The 27,470-nt window shown below is 47.2% G+C and overlaps 1 long non-coding RNA gene across 3 annotated transcripts; it reads right to left on the bottom strand.

The window, feature by feature from the left end:
* Positions 1 to 3,320: 3,320 nt before the first annotated feature.
* Positions 3,321 to 26,311, bottom strand: LOC148220204 (uncharacterized). Of its 3 annotated transcripts, XR_015798901.1 has the most exons (4): positions 26,237 to 26,311; positions 15,477 to 18,872; positions 12,125 to 15,381; positions 3,321 to 8,314 (listed from the first exon to the last, which is right to left on the bottom strand). It is a non-coding gene; the product is annotated as an uncharacterized LOC148220204 (long non-coding RNA). The 3 variants fall into 3 exon arrangements; XR_015798900.1 differs by having other exon boundaries at positions 12,125 to 18,872; XR_015798902.1 differs by lacking the exons at positions 12,125 to 15,381; positions 15,477 to 18,872.
* Positions 26,312 to 27,470: the final 1,159 nt, after the last annotated feature.

Below are 27,470 nucleotides of genomic sequence, written 5' to 3'. Positions count from 1 at the left end.
AACGTATGCCGAATCAGTGATCAGGTTGAAAGGTTCTGAAAAGAGCTGAAAAGCTCTTACAACTGCTGCCAATTCAACAATCTGAGGAGAACCTTCAACTTTTTGGACATCTTGTTCCCAGACTTTTGTTTCTTTGTTCTGCCATGTAACTACTGAATTGTGCGTTTGCCCTGACCCATCAGTGAAGATAGTAATTGCATCTAATGGTTCCTCACTGATCAGAGGTTTTTCTTTGTAGCATAATTTAGCTTTGATCATTTTGTGTGCCGATAGTGAATGGAGCAAATGCCTGGAAAATCGAGTAAGGCATACAGCAATTCCTCTGATTTCTGCATTGCCCACTCAAAATAAGTTTTCTTCATGGGCAAATAGATAATTGCCAATTCGCAACCTGCTATTGAAAGAAGCCTTGCTCTGCCCTTGATGATGATTTGAGACATCATTTCTAAAGGTGTGAGGATTGTCTTTGTCGACCTGTAAGAAATGAAAACCCATTCAATTATTAATAACGGATCTTTTTGAGAGGGGTCCCATTGAAAAATGAGACCACATAGTCTCAGCTCTTTTCCTAAAACTGCAAGGAGAAAGGGTTTATCTGAGATATAGCCATGTGCCTGCCTGGTCTGCAGGGCATCAGTATTTTTTCTAAGGCTGTATAAGCCTCGGGAGTGAGAGACCTAGGGGATCTAATGTCATTGTCCCCTGTCAACAGATTGAAAAGTGGAGCAAGCTCATCAGCAGTGATTCCCAACACAGGCCTGACCCAGTTAATTTCGCCTAAAAGCTGTTGCAAATCTTGTAAAGTGTGAACATCTGTTCGGACTTGTATTTTCTGAGGCATAATAGATTGCTGTTAGTTTCCAACCTAAGTATTTCCAGGGAGCAGTCTCTTGTATTTTTGATTCAGATACCACCAGTCCAGCCTTTTTGATTTCAGCAACAACACCATCTCGAGTTTTTTCCATTTGTTCCTGTGTTGGGGCTGCTATGAATAAATCATCCATGCAGTGAAGAATGACCGATTGTGGGAATCATTCACGGACTGGAGATAAGGCACGCGCTACAAAATATTGGCAGATGGTTTGTGAATTCTTCATGCCTTGCGGTAAGACAAGCCAATGGTACCTTTGAAGTGGCTCCTGCAGGTTTGTGCTCGGAACGGAGAAAGCAAAACGAGGTGCATCATTTGGATGCAGCAGAATGTTCAAGAAACAGTCCTTTAAATCGATAATAACAAGTGGCCAGTTCCTTGGGATCATGGAAAGGTTGGGCAGGCCAGGATGTAGAGGGCCCATGTTCTCAATCACTGCGTTAATTTTTCTGAGATCATGTAACAATCGCCAGGTGCCTGAACACAAACTAACAGAGTGTCAGTTTATGCGGTGCTTTATTCAGGGCCCGGGGAACCTGCGGACTAGCGTCCAAAGTCAGGATCCCACAGTTCCCTTTTTCGTCAGGTTTTTATACCTTTTTACAAAGTAGTCTACGTGCAGAGGTACACATTCTTCAAGACAATACAGATACATAAATCTTGTAGGTATTATTCCTGAAAGTTATAAATTCTGCATGCTTGTCTTATTCAAAACTATAGGCTACCCCCCTTTAATCCCCCTTGCATGTTTTCCCATCACCAGAACCCTTTATTTATTATTATACTTTAGCCTTATCTTGAAAGTTTCTAAATGTTCTATATGCTCTATTAAATTCTTTAATTATCTTTAATTATTGTTTTCACAGTCCCCAGCTCATTCCCAGGGCTGGTTCCCAGGGCCTGTCCGAAAACTGCAGTTTTCTAAGCCTTAGCATGACTACTACTATATCTACATTAGTCCTTTTTCTCATTATTTCGGTATCAAGCAGAGGATATCTCCCACAGAGATAAGGATCACCACCCCTCCCACATTTCAACAGATGGTGATAGAATACACATTTTTGCATTGTACCCCAGGACAGCAGAAAACAACAATTGCGTTTGACAGTATTGCCTCAGGGCTTTACAGATTCCCACAATCTCTTTGGGAGGGCCCTAGAAGAATTGATGCAGTCTTTTGAGCCACCAGAAGGGGTGAAATTGTTACAATATGTAGATGATCTATTAATAGCAGGAAAAGATGAGAAATCTACTAGAAATGAGACTATAAAACTTTTAAACGTTTTGGGACAACAGGGTTTGAAGGTATCCAAAGCTAAATTACAGTTCATGTAACCAGAAGTAAAATATTTAGGACATTGGCTAAGTAAAGGGAAAAAGAAATTGGATCCTGATAGAGTCTCTGGAATACTAAGCCTGGGACCTCCAAAAATCAAAAAAAGAAGTGAGGAAAATTTTGGGACTGCTGGGATACTGTCGTCAATGGATAGAGGGATTTAGTGAGAAAGTGAAATTTCTATATGAAAAACTTACCACTAATCGCCTAAAATGGACAGAGGAGGATGATAAAAGTTTTGAAAAGGTCAAACATGCTTTAATTCAAGGCCCTGTACTCAGTCTCCCAGACTTGGAGAGACCATTTCAGTTATTTGTAAATACCTCTGATCAAACAGCATATGGGGTACTCACCCAGGAATGGGCAGGCAGTCGAAAGCCAGTGGGATATTATTCTAAACTGCTCGACCCTGTCAGTCGGGGTTGGCCCACATGCCTCCAGGCCCTAGTGGCCACAGCACTTTTAATTGAAGAACCCTGAAATGTCACCTTTGGGACGAACCTAGTGGTACACACCCCCCATAATGTAAGGGGAATTCTGAATCAAAAAGCTGAGAAATGGTAAACCGATGCCCGAATATTAAAATATGAAGCTATTCAAATCACTTCCCCAGACATAAAGCTAAAAGCAACAACTGCTCAAAGTCCTGCACAATATCTATATGGAGAACCAGGAGAAAATTTAGAACATGATTGTGTGGACGTTATAGAGGTACAAACAAAAATTAGACTTGACCAGGGGGAAGTTGAACTTAAGGATGAAGTAAAATTGTTTATAAACGGGTCTTCCAAAGTGGTAGAAGGAAAAGGAAAATTGGGATATGCGATAGTAGGAGGAGAAGAATTAAAATTAGTAGAATTCAGACACTTAAACGTAACATGGTCTGCTCAGATGTTTGAACTATTCGCTCTTTATAGGGCATTATCTCGTTTAAAGGGTTAAAAAGGGACCATATATACAGATTCTTGTCACTGGTTGGGTTTTCGGGTCCCTTTGGGATCACTGAGACTGCTTCTGCAGCCCTCAGTGACAGAGCAAATTCCCGAGCCTTGCCCAGATAGAATTTCGGCTTGCAGTGAGCTCTCAGACCAGCAGGGAAAAGAAACCAGCATATACAGAGAGGCACAAATCCATAGTTTATTCTATGAAGGCATCCAATCTTACATATTCAACGGTTAGGGTTTTACAGTTTGCACCAATTACCAAGGGAATTCTACATTCTAACCAATCCCCGAGGGATTTTACATTCAAAGATGGCCTATGGATACTAAAAGAGAATGAACCACTAATATTGAAGATAGATAAGAGGGTCTTCCAAGGGGGAGGAAGCTAGATTCCTTTTGTATTCGTCATTTCACAAGCCATTTCTTATCTCTAAGCTATTGTTTTCCAAGGAGCTTGTTCTGAGGATGCAGGGAAACTTTCTTCTGTGTTTTCTGCCCCCCAACAACTCCTCTCTCTGTATTTACCAAAAAGGCACTTTTAGCAACTTTCTTAAAACATTGAACAAAGCATGCAACCATAAATAATACAATAAGAACTACAATTAAAATCAATAAAAGTCCCTTGACCAGAGATGTGGCCCACCCCATCAGTCCCCATTGTCCAAAAAGGTTGTTGAGCCAGTCTGGGGTGGTTTCTACTTTCAAATCCTTCACGAGGTCCTTCAGCTTCTGGATGTTTGCTTGGATGGATGTTGAACGTGAGGAGAGATTGAAGCAGCACATTCCCTCAAAGTCTTCACAGCCATGTCTGTGGGCGAGCAGCAGGATGTCGATTGCAGCTCGGTTTTGCAGGGATGCGTGTCTCGTGGTTTCTTCATCCTTTAAAAGATCTATCAAAGCAGCAGATGTGACATTGGTTTGCTTACTGAGCCAACACCCCAAATAAGTAATTTCACCAAGGGCCTTTGCTGCAGTCACCCACAGAAAGAACAGGCAGACAGCAGCTATTGTGGGTTTGTTCCAATTGTGCAATTTATGGTCACAACTCTCATCAAATTCAGGATAAGATCTTTTTTCGAATTTTGATTCACTCTCCTTTTTCCAATTATGTAATAAGGTAATGTTGGGGGTGAGGGTAGAAAACTTGCCATGGCTACAGAGTCCCCCTGAAGGCGAGAGGGGATTCCAGCCCAAACCCGATCACCACAGATAATAAACATTCCACGGGGTAACGTTTTGGGGTGGATGGAGGATTCAGAGAGAGCATGAGTGGTGTAATTGCACCAATCTGGATAATTGTAGGCTTTGTTGATGGGTGATATGTCTTTGCTGTATGTGTTTCAAATTTGACTCAATCCAGGCCAATTTTGCTTTGGACTTTTGTAGTAAAATTTGACACAGTATGTTACTTTGGAGGACCCCAGCAAATCTAATTCTTGGGGTTCCTCAGGGGCATTTGGCAGTATTTTTGTCCAATGGTCCCAAGTGTCAACCGGATTTGGTCTCTTACCAGTGGTGTGGAGAAGGTCTGAGTTCTGGACCGGACATTCGTCTGCTACAAAGGGAATTCCTACTAAACATTTGGAAAGTGGGTTATCAAGGTTGCCCATAGACAGGCACATGTTATCTTGTTTCCATGTCTTTGCTAAAGTCACCCAGACATTGTGTTTTGGTTGTGGACTGATCCAGCTGAAGGCATGTGGCACGGTGAAGAGGATCCAGGCAGCAGTGAGGACAGCATCAACGGAGATAATTTTCATCTTTGGACAAGGATGGGCCTTCTGATAGGGAATATAAGTAAAATCTGTTATTTTTATGATGGGGGAGAGAGAGTTAGGGTTTTCTCCTTCATATCCTTCCTTTGTCCCTCCCCCCCTCCCTTTTTTTTTTTCTCTAAGGATAGGGAAATGAATACAGGATTAGAGGTTACAGGAAAATCATTGGGGGGAGGGAACTAATACTAGGGTGTTTCAGTAGAGGTAGTAACATTTAACGAAAGGTCACTTTGTGGCCAGACTATGTCTGGCTTATGATTTGCCTGATGCAGCAGAGTGCTGCTTAGTTTTTTGTTTTGTCTGCTGTCTTGTGACAGCACGATCTTTTCTTTGATGTGAAGGTGTTCGGCGGCGTCTTCTTCTCCAAGCAGCACAGGTTTGGTTTTGAGGAAGTCTTGTATTTGACTCTGGGGAGCTTTTGTTGTTGTCTGCTGGAGTAGGTTTTGCCGTGCCTAGGTATGGTTTTATGTTTTTTCCTGGGAACCATCTTGGTCCAGATGGCAGGGAGACGCAAGTGTACCCCCTTCCCCAGGTAATTAATTGGAAAGGTCAGAAACCAGATGTGTTTCTGGGTCTTTCACCAACACTGGTGATTTCTCAGTGAGCTTTGCTTGGGTTGGGTTTGCAAAGTGTCGGAGTATTGGGGGGTCAGGTTCTGACTCAGTTCCATTTAGGAAATTGATGACGTAGAGAGCTTTGCAGAGTCTTTCCACTGGAGATAAAATTTCTGTGTCTCTCCGCTGCGGGTGAAGGACTCTTTTGATGTTCTGATGAGTTCTCTCTACGATGGACTGTCCTGTGGAATTTCCCGGAATGGTCTGAATGTGTTCAATTCCCCATTCACTGAGGAACTCTTGAAATTTGTGAGAGATGTAGGCGGGTCCATTGACAGTTTTGATTTTTTTTGGAACTCCCAGAGTGGCAAATGCTAGGAGAAAATGCTTGATAATGTGAGTGGCTGTTTCTCCTACATGAGCCGATGCAAAAACTGCTCCATAGAACGTGTCAACGGACATGTGCACATACTTAGACTTTCCAAAAGGTGGGAAATGGATGACATCAGACTGACAAAGCTGGCAGCTGTTCAGGCCTCTGGGATTGACTCCTGTACCCATAGAGGGCACTTGGTAGTTTTGACAGTTTGGGCATGTTGCCACAATGTCTTTTGCTTGGCCTTTTGGAATTTTAAACATTCTCATGAGGGCAAGTACATTTTGGTGGAAAAATGAATGTGACAGCTTTGCTTGAGCAAAAATGTTGGGGATATTGCAGTCTCGACTGGCATGGCCAGTGCGTCCGCTTTCCTGTTTCCCTCCGTAATAAAACCAGGGAGGTCGGTGTGTGACCTAACATGCATAATGTGGTAGGGTAATTTTCGGTGGGAAATGAGGGTTATTAATGAAGAAATCAATTGGTATAATTTTGGATTGGAGATTTCTTTGAGGAAAGTATGTTCTGCTCTCATAGCTATACCAGCTACATAAACAGAATCTGTGACTAAGTTAAAGGGTTTGTCTTTGAATCCCTCCACAATTTGGACATCAGATTCCCATTTGTCAGTTTTGGGGTTTTTCCAAGTTATGACAGACTTGTGAGAGCAACCTGAGCCATCTGTAAAAACAGCTAGAGCTTTGAGATGTCATCTACTTTGAACAAGTCATGGGACCAGATTGAAGGTTGCATTTTGATTAAAAGTTTGTGTTGTGCTATGTGAATAGAAATTTGGCCTGTGTAGCTATCTAGAGCAAATTGAAGGTTTTCATTGGTTTGGAGTAGATTTTCCAAATCTCCCATGGTCAGGGGCAGGTAAATGCATGCGAACTCACACCCTGAAAGAGAGCGGAAGCGGGTTCTGGCCTTGTTTATCAAATGTGCCATGATTTCCTGAAACGTGGTAATTGTCTTTGTGGGCTGATTGCTTGTGAAAATCCATTCAAGGATCAACAAGGGGTCTGTGAGTTGAGGGTCCCATTGAAAAATCAGTCCATAGAAGAGAGGGGCCTTTCCTAAAATGACAAATTGGAAAGGCAGATTTGGCTCAAATCTATGTGCTTGATGTGAAGACAGGGCTTCCTGAACTTTGATGATGGATTGTCGGGCTTCTGGGGTGAGTGTGCGTGGGGAGTTCAGGTCCTCGTTGCCACGGAGGAGGTTGAACAGAGGGGCGAGGTTTTCTGTTGTGAGTCCCAGTAGGGGGCGGATCCAGTTGATGGATCCACACAGGCTGTGTAGGTCTCTTAAAGTCTTTGGGTCATATCAGATGGAGAGCTGCTGGGGTACAATGGTCCTTTCTCGGATTAAAAGTCCTAGATATTTCCAGGGGCTGGTGTATTGTACTTTGTCTTCACGGATTTAAAATCCTGCTTTTTCTATGGTTTGAATGGTTGTTTTGACAGCTTTTTCTAAGTCGGTCTTTAATGATGCACAAACTAGGATGTCGTCCATGTAGTGATGAATGATTGCTTCTGGAAATTGTTCTCGAACAGGAGCAAGGATGTGTGTTGGAGAGTTTTTGAGTCCTTGAGCAAGGAAGAGCCAGTGGTATCTTTTGAGAGGAGTTTCTCTGTTGAGAGAGGGGAACTGTGGTGCATCTTGGGGATGCAATGGGATGCTGAAAAAACAATATTTGATGTCAATGACCACAAGTGTCCAGTCTCGAGGCAGCATCGATGGGAAGGGCAGGCCAGTCTGGAGAGGGCCCATGTCTTCAATGATGTCGTTGTTTTACGAAGGTCTTGGAGAAGACTCCACCTGTCTGTTCCAGGCTTTTTCAGGATGAAAATTGGAGAATTCCACAGACTGTTAGATTCAACAATGTGGCCTTTTGCCAGCTGTTCTTTAACGAGGGCTTGCAATGCACGCAGTTTGACCTTTGATAGGGGCAACTGTGCCTGCCATTGGGGGTCATCACTCTTCCAGGTGAGACGAGGAGTGGGTGGGACAGTGCATGCTTCAATGGCCCCCATCAAAAATCCCGACTTTGAACTCGGAGAGAAGCCCCCCATTGGGTTAGGGCATCTCTGCCCCATAGGGTGATTGGGGCTCTTACCACGAATGGTCAGATGGTTACCAGTTTTCCTTCAGGCCCTTCAATGACGATGTTGTGTCTGCTTCTCATGGAAATGGCAACTCCCACAATTCCAGCCAGCATGCCTGCTACAGGTTGAAGTTCCCAGTGTGGTGGCCATTCCGAGCGGGCAATGATGGTGACATCAGCACCAGTGTCTATCATTCCTGGTTTCTGAATTTTTTCCCTGTAGCAGAAAAGGCTGCACTCGAGGATGGGTTTGTTTGGACCCATAATTTGTGCCCACATTACTGTAGGGTTGAGAGGGATCCGTTCCATGTGATTTTTTGGAAGCAGGAAGGCTTGTGCTATAGGTGTTTTCTGTGGAAGAAAAAAGGGAATGTCTGTGGAACACAACTGGACAAAGATTTCTTTTCCAGGTGCTACAGTTTGTATTTCAGGTAAAACAGAAATTTGTGGTGGACCATGGAAACTATCACCAAGGATTAAAATGTCCCAAGGACCATCCTGTGATCCATACTTTTCTGTAGGGATATGATAAAATTTTTAATCTGTAATAAAGGCAAAACAGTCACCAATTGTCGGAGGGTTCCCATCGAAATCTCACCAAATGTTGGGTCTGCCTGATGTGGTCTGGAATTTTCAAGGACGATGGTGTTTTTTGTTTGTCGCTTGTTATCATTGGGGCTGGGTTGAAGGCAGCTTTTGGTTTGTTGTCTGTGCCCGGAGCTGAAACCGGGCTGCGTTGGAAGTTTTTTGGCTGCTGTTTTTGGTTTTGGTGCCTTTGGGGTTTGTGGTAGTTGTTGTGGGGGTTTTGGGTGGGTGGTTTGTTTGGGCAGTTTTTTATAAAATGTCCAAGTTCCCCACAGTAGAAACAGCGAGCATTGTCTTTGGAGACCATCACTGCAAAGGCTCCAGAGACTCCATCAGCAATGCCCTTGGCAACTGCTTTGGCCACTGCGTTTTCAGTGGACATGTGGCGTGTGCAGCTTTCCACCATCTGCTCGATGGTGGGATCGGTGTCTATAGGTAAAGCTCTTAAAATGGTTTTGCATTGTTGATTTGCATTGCTGAAAGCAAGTTTTCTTAAAAGTTCCTTTTGCGCTTCTGTGCTCTCAGTTTGTTTTTCAAGACCATCCTTGAGCCTTTTTGCAAATTTTATAAAAGTCTCATCTATTCCTTTCTAGCTATTGGAGAAATGCAAGCTAGGAATAGAGTTGTTAGGGGTAAGGAGGAATGAAGTTTTTGCTGCATTAGCAATGTCCTGCAGTGTTTCTTCAGGAATAGAGTTTGCTTGTTCTGAGGGTTTAGAAGATTGGTTTTCACCAGCGAGTTGTTCAACAGTAAAATTCTGTCGATTGGGATCTTTTGAATACTTATCAGATAGTATTTTTAATCGTTTGTTCCAATGCCTTTCCCATAACATAAATTCAGCCTGTGACAGAAGGCAAGTAGCTAGATTTTTGAGATCATGGGGAACCATGAAAAAAGCAGCAAAAAAGGCGTCTAAGAAATTTCTAAAAATGTGTGCTGATCTGACGTGTTCTTTTGCAATTTTTGCCAATTCTGTTACTTGTTTCATGTCAATTGATTGCCATTCTGCTCTGTTTGAGGATCCTCCTCTGTGGCCTCATATATAAATGACAGGAAAGGCAGAGATTCTTTGGGCTAATTGCCAATTTCCATCTTGGGTTGCTTTCAATGGGTACTCTCATCTGTACTACTGGAACTTTATCTCGTATTCCCAAGGGCTCAGATTGGGAAGGGCCTGCTCGGTTAGTGGAACCTCAGGTGTTCACTAACCATGTGGCCTTTGGTAGATTAATCTTTCAGTTCTCCAAAGCTCCCCCACCCAGTTCCTTGAAGGTAGTTTTAAGCAGCCCATTGCACCGTTCAACTTTCCCTGTAGCTGTTGCATGGTAGGGGATATGGTACACCCACTCAGTGCCGTGTTCTCTAGCCCAGGTGTTTATAAGGCTGTTTTTGAAATGAGTCCCGTTGTGTGACTCAATTTTTTCAGGGGTACCATGCTTTTAAAGAACGTGTTTTTCAAGGTTTAAGATGGTGTTTCGAGCAGTGGCATGAGGCACAGGGTAGGTCTCTAACCATCCAATGACGGCTTCCACCATGGTGAGTACATAGCGCTTGCCCTGGCGGGTTTGAGGCAGTGTGATGTAGTCAATCTGCCAGGCCTCTCCAAACTTATATTTGGACCATTGCCCCTTATACCAGAGGGGCTTCACCCGCTTGGCCTGTTTGATGGCAGCGCACGTCTCACAGTCATGGATAACTTGAGAAATACTGTCCATGGTTAGATCCACCCCATGGTCTCGTGCCCACTTATAGGTGGTGTCTTTGCCCTGATGACTTGAGGCGTTATGGGCCCATTGAGCTAGGAACAACTTTTTTTTGTGTTGCCAATATAAATTTATCTTTGACACTTTTATCTGTGCAGCCTGATCTACTTGCTTGTTGTGTCGGTGTTCCTCATTAGCCCGACTCTCGGGGACATGGGCATTGATGTGACAGATTTTTACAGGCAACTTTTCTACCTGGGTGGTAATGTTTTTTCACTCATTAGCAGCTTAGATTGTTTTTTTTCTATGTTGCTAGTTAGCTTTTTTTCACCTTTCCAGCCAACTCTACAGAGCATTGGCTACCATCCATGAGTCAGTGTAAAGGTAGAGCTTTGGCCACTTCTCTCTTTCAGCAATGTCCAGGGCCAGCTGAACAGCTTTGAGTTCAGCAAGTTGACTCGATCCACCTTCTCCTTCGGTAGTGTCTTGGGGTGACTGTATGATGCTTATATCCCTAAATCGTCTGTTCTGTTGGTGTTGAATATTAAATTCTGCAACTTTTAGACTGGTTCCAGGAGTGAAAGGGCAGAGGGGGGAAGAAGAAGAAGTGCAAAGTTTGTTATCAGAGACTGCACTGGCTCCCCCGCATTCCTGCTCTCAGACTGTGTAGTCTGTGGTGGACAGCGAGAGAGAGAGCTCTCCTTTGCTCTTGGTTAGTTTTTTAGCTAACTGAAGCAGAGAAGCCCCCTGGATTATTTTTTTGTTGTTGTTTTTTTTGGGGTTTTTTTTCTTTTTTTTTTTCCCTCCTATTTTCCTGGAACTGTCTGAACCTGCTTTGGACTGAAAACCCAGAAAAACACCGGAAACTCACACCTGTGGCCCACCGGGCCCGGCCTGGGCCGCGGCATCCCCAGCACAGAAGAGACTGAGAGCAGACTGAGTGAGCCGGGCAGCCACGGAAAGAACTCGTCTAAATCTGCCGTCTCTTCGGAAGAGCAAGAAGTTTTGCTGTTTGATATTGTTCATTGTTGTGTTGGGAGGTGTGTTGCCTGTTGAATAAACAGTTCTTTTTTTCCACTTCTCTCCAATTTTTTTTTTTTTCCTTTTTTTCCCGAGGGACCTCATTCAGAGGTTTCCTCCCAAATTTGCCCTAAACCAGGACAAATACATTTTGGCGCCCAACGTGGGGCTCGAGAAAGTGGAAAAAAACCTGTTCTGATTGCATTTTGATTATATTTACTCTGTATTGGGGTAAAGCAGTCAGTAACCATGTTATTTGAAGTCATGATGTCTGCTGTGTCTGTCGGGGTAGAGGCCTTTATGGGTCTCGGGTCCCTAGGCTTTTTTGAGGTTTTAATACCTTTCTGGTCTCTAGGCTTATTTTCTTATCCAGAGATAGCTCCAGTAGTGTCCCTAACATGCAGTTTTTTCAGTAGAGGAGCACGAATTAGAATAGCTATTGTGCTGGGCTCAGTGATAATGATTTATAGAAAGTTCATAAAGCTACTGGAGTTTGTTCTAGGTATCTATGGTTTATGGTTTCTTTGTCCTACCCTGCATCCCAGTTCTAATAGCATGTTTTGGGGGTTCATTAGTAATTGCACCCAGTTTGTTAGAAGAGGAGCAGGGGATGAGGCTTTTCAGCCTTTGCTTTCTTTTTTCTCCCTCTGTCCTGGTTTTGGGCAAATTTGGGGGAAAACCTCCAGAAGGAGCCCCCAGACAGCAAACCCCACGACTCCTCCCCCCCACCCCACCGGGTTCGGGAAGAATTTCCTCGGAGAAGAGTGGGAGAAAAAACCTGTTTATTTAACAAGCAAGACACTCCCCAGCACAGGGAAAAAAGACAACACCAGCTGACAAAAAACTCTTTCACCGTTCTGAAGGGATGACAAGTTCAGTCTCTCCGGCGAGTGGTCGCTCAGTTATCAGTCTCTGGCGCTGGGGAATGACTGCTGCAGGTGACAGAGTGTAGACTCCCGGTGTTTCTTGGGGTTTCCCAGGTCCCCGTCCGGAACAGGTTCAGATGGTATCCAGGAGAGGGAGGGGACGGGGTGGAAGAGAAAACAGTCCAGGGAAAAAGTTGGACTGCCTAGCTGAACTAACTAATAAGGAAAAAGCAAGGGCAAAGCGAAGGAAAGAAAAAGAGGCAGAAGCGAGCAAGCAGGCAAGCAAGCAGGCAAGCAAGCAAGCAAGCAAACCGAGCTAAAACCTCTCCTAAACATAGACCATGGGGGAGATGAGCCGGCTGATAACAAGACAAAACAAAGCTTCACTCTCAGAGTCAGTCCTGGAAGCACAGGACATAATACCAAACATAATCAGGACACACGATTGGAGATACAAACACCATAACATCACCCTAGGACACCCTCGAATCTGTTAAGTCAATTTTTGAGGATGTTCAGTTTCCCCTGAATGTCAAGGAAACTGCATTCCTGGTATTTAATCTAGTAAGCTTCCTCTACACAGCCTGCAGCCTCTCTAGAGTGAGGGCTGAGGTGTCCAGAGAAGCTGATGGGACCCCTGACCCAGGAGTAGGCCCAGGTGTGGAAAATTCTGAGTGGTGTGGGGAATGAGAGAGAATGGGCAGAACTCTGAAGAAATTTTCTGATCCCCCAGCTTGGGAATTTTCACATGAACAAATTCAGAACCCAGACGAGGTGGGGAAATACCTGGAAGAGAAGTGTCATGATGATTCTAATGAAAAAAGGATCATTGCAATAAGCTGAGCCCTAGCATATGCTTATCGCACACTGCTAGATACTGTAGGGCAGCAGAGAGAGGCAGGGGGGCAGGGAGATAAACCAGCCAATACCCCAGTCACTCCGGTTGTAGCTAAACCAGATAGTAAACCTAAGCCACTGGCAGTTGCTGCAGGAAGAAAACACACCAGCAAACTGATTGGCCAGTGGACGATGATGATGAGGGGGAAAGACCCTCAAGGCAGGCTTCCGATACAAAATCAGAAGTCAGGGCAACTGGCACAGGATCAGAAGCCAATATTGAGTCCCTATCTCTGAAAGACCTTCGTGGCCTGAGAAAGGATTACACCCGACGACCTGATGAATCTATAATTAGTTGGCTGGTCCGTCTCTGGGATGCTGCAGGCGAGGCTACAATTCTGGATGGCACTGAAGCCAGGCATTTGGGATCCCTGTCACATGATCCAGCTATTGACCAAGGAATGATGAAGGGGGCTAATCCTCAGAGTCTCTGGGCACGGGTCCTGGAAAGTGTGGCACAAAGATACCTGTGTGCAGACGATCTCTATATGCAGCAAACCCAATGGAAGACCATAAAACAAGGGATTCAACGCTTAAGAGAAATGGCAGTGGCAGAGATTGTCTTTTCAGATGACCTAATAACTAGGAATCCAGACTTGGTACCATGTACACCTGTGATGTGGCGAAAACTACGACTTGGGCCACAAGAATACTCTTCTGCTTTAGCAATAATGAAGGGGGATGACAGGGAGGAGACCGTGCTTGATATGGCGAAAAAGCTCCGAGCATATGCAGATGCTGTGCATGGCCCAACACATGCCAGAATTGCAGCTGTGGAAACACGTCTGCAGAAATTAGAAGATAGGATGGAGGAGAATCATAAGAAACTCAGGAAGGAGATTAAAGAGGACATTCTCCAAATCTCGGCTATACGGATCAAAGGTTCTGGCCCCAAACGTAAACGCTCCCCAGATGGGGAGAGAAGACCCTTCTCACGAACTGAATTGTGGTCTTTCCTGCGTGATTCTGGAGAAAACATGAAGAAGTGGGATGGAAAATCTACTACTGCTCTGGTAAAACGGGTACTTTAATTGCAGGACAGCAAGATGCAGAGAGGGAGTTCCACTAAAAGGGAAGCAGCTCCAGTCGCCCGTAGCCAAACTGCCAAGTACGATGATAATGATGATGATATGTCCGATCCCCTTGAAGGAACCTCCAAGACATATGCTCAAGGAAAGAAATAATAACCAGGCTTAGAGGGGCCCTGCCTCTAGCCAGGTAGAGGCTAGGGAAAACCGTGTTTTTTGGACTGTGTGGATTCGTTGGCCTGGCACATCTGAACCACAAAAATATAAGGCCTTGGTTGACACCGGTTCGCAGTGCACACTAATCCCATCAAGACATGTGGGGAAAGAATCTGTTTCTATTGCTGGTATAACAGGGGGATCACAGGATTTTACTTTGGTGGAAGCAGAGGTGAGCCTGACTAGAAATGAATGGAAGAAACACCCTATTGTGACTGGCCCAGGGGCCCCACACATTTTGGGCATAGACTTCCTCCAAAATGGGTATTTCAAAGATCCAAAGGGACTCAGGTGGGCTTTTGGAATAGCTGCTGTAGAGGCAGAGGGCATTAAACGATTGAACACCTTGCCAGGACTATCAGAAAACCCATCTGCAGTAGGACTCCTGAAGGTGAAGAAGCAACAAGTGCCAATTGCCACCTCAACAGTGCACCGCCGGCAGTACCGGACAAATCGAGATGCCGTGATCCCCATCCACAAGATGATCCGTGAGCTGGAGAGCCAAGAGGTGGTCAGCAAAACCCACTCACCCTTCAACAGCCCCATCTGACCTGTGCGTAAATCTGAAGGAGAATGGAGATTGACCGTAGACTATCGTGCATTGAATGAGGTGACTCCACCACTGAGCGCTGCTGTGCCGGACATGCTGGAAATGCAGTACGAGCTGGAGTCCAAGGCAGCCAAGTGGTACGCCACTATCGATATCGCCACTGCATTTTTCTCCATTCCTCTGGCAGTAGAGTGCAGGCCTCAGTTTGCTTTCACCTGGAGGGGTGTGCAATACACGTGGAACCGACTGCCCCAGGGGTGGAAACACAGCCCCACCATCTGTCATGGACTGATCCAGGCTATACTGGAGAAGGGTGGAGCTCCAAAACATCTGCAGTACATTGACGACATTATTGTCTGGGGGGACACGACAATGGAGTTATTTCAGAAAGGAGAAAAGATCATTCAGATTCTGCTGGGAGCTGGCTTCACCATTAAAAAGAGCAAAGTCAAAGGGCCTGCCCAAGAGATCCAGTTCCTGGGAGTAAAGTGGCAAGATGGACCGCGCCAGATTCCCAGTGAGGTCATCAATAAGATCACTGCAATGTCTCCACCTACCAGCAAGAAGGAAACACAAGCTTTCCTAGGTGCCATAGGTTTTTGGAGAATGCACATTCCTGAGTACAGTCAGATTGTGAGCCCTCTTTACCTGGTCACCCGCAAGAAGAACGATTTCCACTGGGGCCCTGAGCAGCAGCAAGCCTTTACCCAGATCAAGCAGGAAATCGCTCATGCAGTAGCCCTTGGCCCAGTCAGGATGGGGCCAGATGTGAAGAACGTGCTCGACTCTGCAGCCGGGAACCATGGTCTGTCCTGGAGCCTTTGGCAGAAGGTGCCTGGTGAGACTCGGGGTCGACCACTGGGATTCTGGAGCAGAAGTTACAAAGGATCTGAAGCCAACTACACTCCAACAGAGAAGGAGATCTTGGCCGCCTATGAAGGGGTCCAAGCTGCCTCAGAGGTGGTTAGCACAGAAACACAACTCTTCCTGGCACCCCGACTACCAGTGCTGGGGTGGATGTTCAAAGCAAAGGTTCCTCCTACCCACCATGCCACTGACGCCACATGGAGTAAATGGATTGCCCTCATCACACAACGCGCCCGTATTAGAAACCTGAATCGCCCTGGGATTTTGGAGATAATTACCAACTGGCCGGAAAGTGAAAACTTCGGTCTTGCCGATGAAGAACAGGAACAAGTGACCCGGGCCGAAGAAGCCCCACCGTATAACCAACTGCCAGCAGATGAAACATGCTATGCTCTTTTCACTGATGGTTCCTGCCGCATCGTGGGGATGAACCGGAAGTGGAAAGCAGCCGTATGGAGCCCCACACGACAGGTCGCACAAGCTACCGAAGGAGAAGGTGGATCGAGTCAACTTGCTGAACTCAAAGCTGTTCAGCTGGCCCTGGACATTGCTGAAAGAGAGAAGTGGCCAAAACTCTACCTTTACACTGATTCATGGATGGTAGCCAATGCTTTGTGCGGTTGGCTGGAAAGGTGGAAAAAGGCTGACTGGCAACGTAGGAGAAAACCAATTTGGGCTGCTGACGAGTGAAAAGACATTGCCACTCGGGTAGAAAGGCTACCTGTAAAAGTCCGTCATGCAGATGCCCATGTCCCCAAAAGTAGAGCTAATGAGAAGCAGCAAAACAACAAACAGATAGATCAGGCTGCACAGATAGAGGTGTCGAAGATAGATTTAGACTGGCAGCACAAAGGAGAGCTGTTCCTGGCTCGATGGGCCCATGATGCCTCAGGCCACCAGGGTAGAGATGCCACCTATAAGTGGGCACGAGACCGAGGGGTGGATCTAACCATGGACAGTATTTCTCAAGTTATCCATGACTGTGAGTCGTGCGCTGCCATCAAGCAAGCCAAGCGGGTGAAGCCCCTCTGGTATGGGGGGCGATGGTCCAAATATAAGTATGGAGAGGCCTGGCAGATTGACTACATCACACTGCCCCAGACACGCCAAGGTAAGCGCTATGTACTGACCATGGTGGAAGCCACCACTGGATAGTTAAAGACCTACCCTGTGCCTCATGCCACTGCTCGGAACACCATCTTAGGCCTTGAGAAACAAATTTTGTGGAGACATGGTACCCCTGAACTAATTGAGTCAGACAATAGGACTCATTTCAAGAATAACCTTATCAACACCTGGGCCAAAGAACACGGCATTGAGTGGGTGTACCATATCCCCTACCATGCACCAGCTGCAAGGAAGGTAAAGAGGTACAATGGACTGTTAAAAACCACTTTGAAAGCATTGGGTAGGGGATCTTTTAAGAATTGGGAGTAGCATTTAGCAAAGGCCACCTGGTTAGTTAACACCCGAGGTTCCACAAATCAAGCAGGCCCTGCCCAGTCTGAGTCCTTGCATACAGTAGATGGAGATAAAGTCCCAGTGGTGCATGCCAGGGGTTTGTTAGGGAAGAAAGTTTGGATCAATTCTGCCTCAAATACAGACAAACCCATTCATGGGATTGTTTTTGCTCAAGGACCAGGTTGCACATGGTGAATAATGCAGAAGGATGGGACAACACGATGTGTACCTCAGGGAGATCTAATTGTTGGGTGAGAACCATATGTAAATATTACTATTGAATATCACTGTCATTGTTTGTCTATAGCTGTATCTTGTATATGTATGTGTGTATGATAATGATGTATGTGTTTATAGAATTAGTGTGTGTATCAGATATGGTAGTAAGCTGACGATTTGGGGATAAGGGGTGGAATGTCTTGGGGTGACTGTATGATGCCTATATCCCCAAATCGTCTGTTCTGTTGGTGTTGAATATTAAATTCTGCAACTTTTAGACTGGTTCCAGGAGTGAAAGGGCAGAGGGGGGAAGAAGAAGAAGTGCAAAGTTTGTTATCAGAGACTGCACTGGCTCCCCCGCATTCCTGCTCTCAGACTGTGTAGTCTGTGGTGGACAGCGAGAGAGAGAGCTCTCCTTTGCTCTTGGTTAGTTTTTTAGCTAACTGAAGCAGAGAAGCCCCCTGGATTATTTTTTTTGTTGTTGTTTTTGTTGGGGTTTTTTTTCTTTTTTTTTTCCCTCCTATTTTCCTGGAACTGTCTGAACCTGCTTTTGGACTGAAAACCCAGAAAAACACCGGAAACTCACACCTGTGGCCCACCGGGCCCGGCCTGGGCCGCGGCATCCCCAGCACAGAAAAGACTGAGAGCAGACTGAGTAAGCCGGGCAGCCACGGAAAGAACTCGTCTAAATCTGCCGTCTCTTCGGAACAGCAAGAAGTTTTGCTGTTTAATATTGTTCATTGTTGTGTTAGGAGGTGTGTTGCCTGTTGAATAAACAGTTCTTTTTTTCCACTTCTCTCCAAATTTTTTTTTTCCTTTTTTTCCCGAGGGACCTCATTCAGAGGTTTCCTCCCAAATTTGCCCTAAACCAGGACAGGTAGCTTGTGCGACCTGTCTTGTGGGGCTCCATACGGCTGCTTTCCACTTCCGGTTCATCCCCACAGTGCGGCAGGAACCATCAGTGAAAAGAGCTTAGCATGTTTCATCTCCTGGCAGTTGGTTATATGGTGGAGCTTGTTCGGCCCGGGTCACTTGTTTCTGTTGCTCTTCCTGGGCAAGACCTTCCGGCCAGTTGGTAATTATCTCCAAAATCCCAGGGCGATTCAGGTTTCCAATACGAGTGCATTGTGTGATGAGGGAAATCCACTTGCTCCATGTACCGTCAGTAGCATGGTGGGTTGAGGGAACCTTTCCTTTAAACATCCACCCCAGCACTGGTAGTCGGGGTGCCAGGAGGAGTTGTGTTTCCATGCCAGCTACCTCTGAGATGGCTTGAACTCCTTTATAGGCAGCTAAGATCTCCTTCTCTGTTGGAGCATACTTGGCCTTGGATCCTCTGTAACTTCGGCTCCAGAATCCCAGTGGTTGGCCTCGCATCTCACCAGACATTTTTTGCCAAAGGCTCCAGGACAGACCATGTGTGATAGGTTGACTTAGGAAGAAGAAACTCAGAAGAGGTTCTTCCTAAGGGAATTTCCTCTGTGGCGGTTGGGATACCTGCAACAGCCAATTAGAGAAAGTTAATTCGCTCTGTGCACACACATTTTGAAGGAGGTAATCCGGAACTGGGTCTCTTTGTCTTTCCGGTGGCTGAGCAGGTAACATCAACCCGAGCTTCCCCCTCCCCCATGTGGGGGGGGGGAGGCTCGGGAGGCCGCTTGGGCCCCATTTGCCAACGAGGGGGACCCGATGGCCGGGGGGAGAAAAAGTTGTGTGATAAGACCTTCACAGCTTCCTCCTCCACGAGCCTGCGGCTCTGGCGTGGGGGGAAGGCCGATTCTTGCTGCTGCCGGACGGGCCGAGCCTGCCCAGGTGGCCTGCAGCCCAGCCCCAGAAAGGCTGATTAACACCTCAGCTGCCCCCCCAGCACAGCCTGAGCCTGGCCCAACTCTTGTAGTTGTGTTAAACTTTAACTCTTTAGTGTTCAGATAAGGTTTGCAAAGCCTCCAGCCTTTCCTTTGAATATGAAAGGGAATAAGAAGATTTCTGAAGTCAGTGACGTAAGAGCTAAATTTTTAAGATGAACAGAGAATGAGAAGATGCTGAAATGGCTGAAAATCTTTTTGTAAAATTGTAGGGATGAACTGATGTACTGAATATTCCTATAAACCATGGAAAGAGACATGGGGGGATGGAAATGTTCCATTTAATAGATGATTTGACTAAAGAGCACCTGTGTTGAGAATTTCTGCCCTGAGAAAAGAAAGGGATTTTGGTTTTCTGAAGATAAAGCCTGAGCAGAGAGAAAGAAGACAGAGAGAATCTTTGCTGTTGAACATTTCATTCTTAAAAGTAATACCCCATGAGACAGACATGGCCCACATCTACAGCTTTGGGACGGCTGTAGAGTTGGGAGGAGCGTCACGGTTGCAGGTTCCCGGGCGGATGCAAATCGTGAAAGATAAAACCACAAGAGAACTCTTTTTCCTTCTTGTGGGAAAAACCCCTACAGCTTCAACAAGAAGAGGCTTCTCTCTCCAAAAGTGAACTGAGAAAGACTAAATTGGGGACTGACCGAAGTATTTGTTATATGTTTGTTTTGTTGTTATGAAGCTTGGGAGAGGGAGGGAAGGAGTGATCTGAAAAATCTTATTCTGAATTTTTTTTCCCTTTCTTTTTGTTTGTGTAGTTAATAAATTTTCTTTTATACTCTCTCAAGTTTTAGGCCTGCCTTGCTCTTTTGCTCCTGGTTCTGTCTCACAACAGGAAAAATAAGTTTATTTAAATTGGGAAATCAAAATTAAACCAAGACACCATGTTTCCTGGCTGCAGAGTAAAGCATGTTCCTTACTTCTGGTCCCTTTCTGACTGGGCCAAGGACCACCGCATGAACAATTTCTTGCTTGATTTGGGCAAAGGCTTGCTGCTGCTCAGGGCTCCAATGGAAATCGTTCTTCTTGTGGGTGACCAGGTAAAGAGGGCTCACAATCTGACTGTACTCAGGAATGTGCATTTTCCAAAAGCCTATGGCACCTAGGAAAGCTTGTGCTTCGTTCTTGCTGGTTGGTGGAGACGTTGCAGCGATCTTATTGATGACCTCACTGGGAATCTGGCGCCATCCATCTTGCCACTTTACTCCCAGGAACTGGATCTCTTGGGCAGGCCCTTTGACTTTGCTCTTTTTAATGGTGAAGCCAGCTCCCAGCAGAATCTGAATGATTTTTTCTCCTTTCTGAAATACCTCCATTTCCGTGTCCCCCCACACAATGATGTCATCAATGTACTGCAGATGTTCTGGAGCTCCACCCTTCTCCAGTGTAGTCTGGATCACTCCATGAGAGATGGTGGGACTCTGTTTCCACCCCTGGGTCAGTTGGTTCCAGGTGAACTGCACAGCCCTCCAGGTGAAAGCAAACTGAGGCCTGCACTCTGCTGCCAGAAGACTGGAGAAAAATGCATTGGTGATGTCAATGGTGGCGTATCACTTTGCTGCCTTAGACTTTAGCTTGTACTGCAGTTTCAGCATGTCCAGCACAGCAGCGCTCAGTAATGGAGTCACTTTATTTAATGCACGATAGTCCACAGTCAATCTCCATTCCTCTTCAGATTTACACACAGGCCAAATGGGGCTGTGGAAGGGTGAGTGGGTTTTACTGACCACCCCTTGGCTCTCCAGCTCACGGATCATCTTGTGGATGGGGATCATGGCATCTCGATTCGTCCGGTACTGCCGGCGGTGCACTGTTGAGGTAGCAATTGGCACCTGTTGCACTTTCACTCTGAGGAGTCCCACTGCAGATGGGTTTTCTGATAGCCCAGGCAGGGTGTTCAACTGCTTAATGCCCTCTGCCGCCACAGCAGCTCTTCCAAAAGCCCACCTGAGTCCCTTTGGGTCTTTGTAATAGCTGTTCCTGAGGAAGTCTATGCCTAGGATACATGGTGCCTCTGGGCCAGTCACAACTGGATGTTTCTGTCACTCTTTCCCAGTCAGGCTCACCTCAGCCTCCAGCAAAGTCAATTCCTGAGATCCCCCCGTAACCCCAGCAATTGAAACAGGTTCCTCCCCGACATGTCCCGATGGTATTAATGTACACTGTGAACCAGTGTCAACCAATGCACTGTGTTCCTGTGGCTCTGATGTGCCAGGCCATGGGATCCACACCGTCCAAAAGATCCGTTTTTCCCGTGCCGCTCCCTGGCTAGAGGCAGGGCCCCTCTAGCCCTGGTTATTATTTCTCTCCTGGGCATACATAGTGGAGGTTCCTTCAAGGGGATCTGACAGATCATCTTCCCTTCTGTAATACCCTGCACCTTGGTCATGGGTGGCTGAGGCTACCTTCACTTTAGTGGAGTTCCCTCTGTTAGTGTTCCCCTCCCTGAGTTGGCGCACCCGTGCTGCCAGGACAGAAGTGGGTTTCCCATCCCACCTTCTCATGTCTTCCCCGTGGTCACGTAGAAAAATACACAGGTCAGCACGTGGGGTGTACCCTCTCTCCCTAGCTGGGGGGCGTTGGGCTCTACTTTTGGGGTCCATGACTCGCACTGGTGCTGCACTGATCTTCCTCACCTCTTCCCTTATCTCCTTCATCTCCTCCTTAAATTCTTTTTTTAGTTCCTTAACTACAGCAGAGACATGAGCCTGCACTGCACCAGCCATCATACTCTCAAAATTTCTGAGCCTGTTGGCAACAGAACCCACTGTCACTTGGTTGGTATCAGCATTAATCATTGCAATAAAGGGGGTATATTGAGATGGGCCCAGGTTTGCCAGTTTCCTCAACATCTGCCCTGTGCACCTGACCTTGTCAGGGTCATTGTCATGCTGTCCATCCCTCCCAAAGAGCACCTCCAGTACTGCCACTTCTCTCAGCTGTTGGATCCCTTCCTCAAGGGTATTCCAACGCGTTCTCTGGTGGTGTTCCTGCATTCTTGCCCTGTTGACATATCTCTCTCACACACTCATTAAAAGTCACTCCCAGAGGGAAAGGAGACCTGTCTCCCTTACAAATACTTGGTCCACACCTGAGTCCTGGGTCAAGGCTCCCAAATTCCTTGCCTCAGTACCATCCAGTTGCACACCTGTACCCATAAGGTCCCAGACCCACAGTAACCAGGTTGTAAAAGGCTCACGGCCTCGTCATACAATGTCTTTTCGCAGGTTACGGAGACTCTCGTATGACAGGGACTCGGTGATGATCTCAACTTCTGGCTCCCCTGCTGGTTGTGAGGGGCCCCCTTCCTGACCCTTATTATCTAGGTGCCTTGTTTTCATCTTAGACTTCCTAGTTTCCACAGGGGCAACTGCTGCTGGTTGTTAGTGCCCTTGCAGTTCAGCTGGAACCTGGACAGATGTAACGTCTGTGTGTCCCACTGCTGCACCATCAGAGTCTCCCTCTTTAAGGCAGGGGGAGGGTTTCTCACCAGCTGGGGAAAGGTACTCCTTCAGCATCTGGTTCATCTCACATATCTCCTTTGCTAGAACCCCACCCACTCCGGGTGGTTCCTTTCTGAGGTGGGCTGTGGGGCAGGGTCAGGCTCTGGGGTCATATCCCTAGTCTCTGGGACAGGATCAGGCTCTGGGGCAGCATGGCTATTTCCTGGGGTAGGTATCAGGGTTGTTATCCAAGTCAATCTCCCCTTATCTCTGAATGTTAGATAGAACAGGTTTAACAGGGATATCAGCAACACCAGTCACAGTATAATGTCATTGGCATTTAGAGCGGATTTGAACCCCTTGAACACTGGTGGGGTGGACTTCAAAAACTGTGTGATGGGTTGGGAGAAAATTTCACTTCCTATCACTTCCTCACAGTAAGTACCATTATTGAAGTAGCCACAGAAACACAAAGAGTGCGATAGCTCTGAATCCATGTGGCCATCTTCCAGAGAAAATTAAAAATCCATGAATTCTTCAACTGATCAACCCACAAAATGAACTGGATAATAACCACAGTAACCTTGGTTATGAGACTCATGTTTAAAAAAGGGCTTGCAAATGGGAGAGTGACCACATGGAGGCCAAACCAGGGTAAGCTGGACAGCATGGTGTCACCTACCACAAACTTGGGTAACTTAAGAACTGTTATTTCCTTTTCTACCCCTCTCAATGCCCTCAGGCAATGCCCCACGTTGGGTGCCAAAATCTGTCTCAGTTTGAAAGACAGGTATTTTGCTAAGCAAAGTCAAGAAACCTTTTTTTCCTGAGATGGAGAGTGCAACCCCCTCCCTTCTAATTATTATAGTTTCAAATCAGAGGCTTTCAGGCAGAAGATATGGGGATAGAAATAACAGTTCTTTACTGATATCTAACAAGGCAAAATAGCAGAAACAACAACAGCTATAAAAATTGACAACAAAACAGAACAGTATAGCTCAGTTCCAGTCCCTTTCTGGCCACAGGCCCTCTCTCCCTGCGCTCAGTTATTGGTGCTGTAGGCAGGGCAAGTCCTACGCAGTTGAAGAGGGCTGGAGTGGTGGCGGCAGTGGCCCTGGATCCCCAAATTTCCCCCTTAAATCCCCAATTTTATTCCTTGAAACCCTCCCAAATTCCTCCACATTTCTCAGGTGAGCTCAGGTGACTCCCAGATGAGCTCAGGTAATTCCCAGATGACTTCTCTGTCCCCATCTCCAGCACCAAGGCCAACCTGGACCCCAAATTTTCCCTTTTAAATGTTCCAAAATTCCCTTAAACCCCCAAAGTTTTCCTTCAACTTTCTTTGAAATTGCCCCAAATTTCTCAGGTGAGCTCAGGTAACCCCTAGGTGAGCTCAGGTGACCCCGGGTAACTCTCAGGTGAGCCCCAGGTGACTTTTCCACCCATTTTTGGCACTGAGGTCATCCTGGACCCCCAAATTTCCTCCTTAAATCCCAAAATTTCCCTTTCAGTGCCAAAAATTGATGGAAAAGACCCCTGGGGCTCACTTGGGAGTCACCTGGAGTCACCTGAAAAATTTGGGGAGTCCAAGGGCAAATTTGAAGGGGAAACCCGGGGGGGTTTGAGTGTTTCAGCAGGAAATTTGGGGTCCAGGGTGCCCTTAGTGCTGGGGGAGGGGGCAGAGAGGTCACCTGGTAGTCACCTGAGCTCACCTAGGTTCACCTGAGCAGCCTGAGGGTTTTTAGGGAGGAAATTTGGGGGATTTCAGGGGACTTGGGGGTGGGGGGTTGAGGAAGAAATTTGGGAAATTTGGGGGTCCAGGGTGGCCTTGGTGCTAAATAGGGGGTGGAAAAGTCACCTGGGGCTCACCTGAGCTCACCCGGGGGTTACCTGAGCTCACCTAAGAAATTTGGGGCGAAATTTGGGGATTTCGGGGCTGTTTAAGGCAAAATTTTGGGGGGTTCAAGAGGTCCAGGTGCTTTTGGGTGATCTTGGCGCTAAAGAGGGGACACTGAGCTCACCTGGGCTCACCTGAGGAACTGGAATTGATTTCAGGGGAAAAAAATGACGATTTAAAAGAGAAAATTTCAGGATTTGGGAAAAAATTTGAGGGAGAGAAATTTGGGGATTTAGGGAGTCCAGAGTGTGGGGGAGGGGGCATTGATGTCACCTGAGCTCACCTGAGAAAATCTGAGCTCACCTGGGCTCACCTGAGGGTCAAGTGGAAAAATTCTGGGGAATTTTTGAGAAATTCGAGAGAAAATTTGGGGATTTCAAGGGATTTGGGAAAGAATTTGGGTCATTTTTGGGATCCCAAGTAAGTTTTGGTATCCCAGGTGTGCCAGGTGTGCCACCCTCACCTGGCCTGGCCCATGATGCCATCAGAAACCTTAACCAGGTGATCTTTGAGTGAATTTGGGGTGGATTTTGGTAGAATTTCATGGAACTTAGGTAAAATTTAATAGGAATTTTTGGGAATTCCGGGCTCCCAGGTGTGTGCAGGTGTGCCACCCTCACCTGGCGTGGCCCATGAAGCCGTGGTAGAGGAACCTCTGGCGCTTGGACAGGTGGCACCTGAGCACGTGTTTATACTTCTTGGGCATCTGCTTCTCCACGTCCACCTTGAGCCAGTGCAGCAGGAACAGTCATAGCACCTGGAGGGGACACCTTCCACAAGTGGGGAACAGGTGTGCCCCAAGTGTGCCCCAAGTGTGCCCCAAGTGTGCCCCAGTGTGCCGAAAGGCAACCAGGGTTCTAGGTGGTGGTAGCTTGGGTCTGGGAGAAATCCTGCTCCGTTTGGAAGTACCAGTCATTACATTACTTAAAGCTACCTACTCACAGTGTCCACTCCACTGCTACACCCATTTTCTGGCCACCTTGAAATGACTGAGCAGTCTTACTGTTTCCAGCATTCCTCAGGGGTACATGACCACCGTCCCTACCCTTCTAAAGTTGAGCAACCTAATTTAAAAGTAGTACCAGCAATACCAGTTTACCTAAAAATCATTTGCTCCACCAACAAAATCCAAGCAAGCACCGGTAAGAAGTTTGAAGACTTTCACATATTTTTACAGTGGGATTTTTGTTTTGTGGTAGTGTGCTGCCTTCCTGAGGCTACTATGGGTGGAAGCTGCTCTCGCCGACAGCTGACCTCCAGATTCAGTGTGCGTTACGTCTCCTTCCCAGTACGGGCGGGAAAACGCCTCGGGGGAGCGCGGCGCTGGGCGGGAGCGGCCGGCACCGACCCGAGCGCACTCCCCACGCCCGACGGTCCGCGCCGCTGCGGCAAGGAGGGCACCCTCAGCAAAGGTGCCCACCCCTCATTGCAGTGGGAAGGCCGGCCTCGGCTCCCCTCTTTCACCACCGGCACCGGCCGTCTCGGCAGTCCCAGCAGCCCCTTGCTGCAGCTGCCTCTGGCCACACACCTGGCTGTGCACTGCCTGGCAGGCCCCGCCGCTCCACGGGGTCACACGGCACCCGCCGGGCTGCTGCCGGAGGCGGCCGTCGAGCGACAGGAAGCAGAAGCGCACGGCGCCGCGCCACTCACCGTCCAGCCCGGGAGCTCCTCTCTTTGCGCTACCACGAACTCGCCGGCCCGCCCCGCCTGCCCCATGGCCTGCCACGCAACGCGAGAGTTCCGCGAGACCCAGGCGGAGCCAGAGAGCTGCCCTGCCGGAAGAGCTGCGGGGGTGGCGGGCTTCTGGCGAGGCTGAGCGGGCGGTGGGCGCGGACGCCCGTGAGTGCACAGCCGGGGGCGAGCGGCAGACGAGGTGGAGAGATGGAGAGATGGAGGCGGCAGCAGCTCACCTTTAAAAGGCTGATGGTTCCCCAGCCGCCCGCTCCGTACTCCCTCCGCTGCTGTCGAGAGGGGGCCCCGGCCCTACCCTCGCTGGTAGCGAGGTGGCTCCGCAGTCCCCGGGCAGCCCTGGGGAAGCAATGGAGTGCTGCGGGCAGTCCCGGGGCTGTGCAGCAGTACATACCACACGCGAGAGAGCCGTCAGGAACTGCATTACTCCTCTCCAAGGGCTGTGGGGAATCCCGCAGCAGGTCGCTGCTGTTAGAAAACATAATCCACGATGCCAGAGGTTTCTGCCCAAAAAGGAGACAGATATGTCCTGTAACTTTATTCCAATAAAGGAAGAGATCATGGGGCATTTCCCATGGGGTCTCTCAGATGGTTGGTGGATGCAGCCCCCATTTTATCTTAAGTTCTTGCAGCTTCACCCTCTTCCCCACTGGATGAGGTAATCAGAAGGAATAGACTTCCTGAATCACCTACTCTACACCCCACTCTAATATGAACTCTCACTTTTGTTATATAAAAGAAAGGAAAATAAACTCTTCCTAATTCTATTAAGTCTCTCTTCTCTTGGTCTAGGTTCAGGAATTTAACATGGCCTTGGATGAGCAACAGTCTCTGTTGATTAGTAATAGTTTCTAGAACTAAGAGTTTCTTCTGTTACTTCATTATCTATAGGTTCCTGGCCTTGTCTACTAGCAGATTGACATGGTCTGTTTGAAAAGACACATTCATGTTACTCCTTTCTCTCCTACACATTCTTGGTGATGAGATGGCTCCCACTGGCACCGCACCCCACAAATGACGCCTGCGCACACACACCCTCAGCCCTCCCAGACACACACATACCCCACACACCTCGGCACACAACCCTCCACACACACACAGGCTTTTCTCCACTGCCTTGTATTGATTTGCTCACCCATCCCCCACGTGACTTACTTACCCATTTGTCCAGATCCAGTCTTGCCTTTGCTTCTCT

This window comes from Sturnus vulgaris, chromosome W (assembly GCF_052056855.1).
Source record: "Sturnus vulgaris isolate bStuVul1 chromosome W, bStuVul1.hap1, whole genome shotgun sequence".
NCBI classification, from domain to species: domain Eukaryota; kingdom Metazoa; phylum Chordata; class Aves; order Passeriformes; family Sturnidae; genus Sturnus; species Sturnus vulgaris.
Note: the sequence above shows the minus strand (reverse complement) of the source record. Positions and strands in the feature narration are given on the sequence as shown.